The 1,040-nt window shown below is 32.5% G+C and overlaps 1 non-coding gene across 1 annotated transcript; it reads right to left on the bottom strand.

Moving 5' to 3' along the window:
- Window positions 1-310: 310 nt before the first annotated feature.
- LOC111814583 lies at window positions 311-419 on the bottom strand. Its single transcript, XR_002819537.1, has one exon. It is a non-coding gene; the product is annotated as a U6 spliceosomal RNA (small nuclear RNA).
- Window positions 420-1,040: the final 621 nt, after the last annotated feature.

Here is a 1,040-nt window from a genome sequence, read left to right on the forward strand (position 1 = left end):
TTTTATTGACATATAGTGAATAACTCTTTTGAAGACAACACTATGCAATAGAACAACTACTATGAAATTCATGCTATACTGTTTAGTGCAATTCTGTATCATTTGTAATTTATTTTATTTTATTTTTATTACTCTGTGTGTGTGTGTGTGTGTGTGTGTGTGTGTGTGTGTGTGTGTGTGTGCATGTGGCCAGCTCAACCTGCCCTGGGGGCAGGCTGGAGTGGCATGTGGTGCTTGGGATCAAAGCGTGTTCCCTGTGGTTGCATAAGTTTGCCTAAATAGGTACTTTAGATCACTGAGCTATCGTGACAAAAATATGGACTACTTCACGCATTGGTGTGCCTCATCCTTGTTCAGGGGCTGTGCTAATCTTCCCTCTACTGTTCCAATTTTAGTATATGTGCTGGTGAAGTGAGCACTCATTTGTGGTTTTTTTTTGTTTTAATACTATTTTGTAGTGTCTTTTAAAAATAAAAATAAAAGAGAAAATGCTCAAGAATAAAAGTTCTTTATATACATTTTAAAAATAGGTAATAACATTAGAAAAATACTTCAAGGCTTTCTTTACTCAAATAATGAAAGCATCTCCTTCCATTTTTCTGATAGTTTTACTTTCTAAATATCCCTTGTATGATAAAAGTTTATCCAAATACAATTCTTTAGCCAATTTATGATCAATGATTTTGTTTTTGTAGCTTGTTCAAAAAATTATTTACTCCTATTTCATCCTTAAAGAAACCTGTTTTCATATTCAAATTAATATTGTAGATTATCTAAAATTATTTCATGCATAGTGTAACACAGAGCACACATTATCATTGTGTGGATACACAACTGACCTGGCAAATTGTAAGAAGGACCATTCTTCCCATCGTGCTGTGAAAATAACTATACCCTAAACTCAATCTATGAACCGCTTTAACAAAACCAGGAAATTACAGTGCTTAGAAAGCACATTACAAAGAAAAGCACTCACTCTTTAATGACTAATAAATATTAGTATTTTAAACTCAAACAAACAAGTATAATAAAACTATAGA

This window comes from Octodon degus, unplaced genomic scaffold (assembly GCF_000260255.1).
Source record: "Octodon degus isolate 3935 unplaced genomic scaffold, OctDeg1.0 scaffold00367, whole genome shotgun sequence".
NCBI lineage: Eukaryota > Metazoa > Chordata > Mammalia > Rodentia > Octodontidae > Octodon > Octodon degus.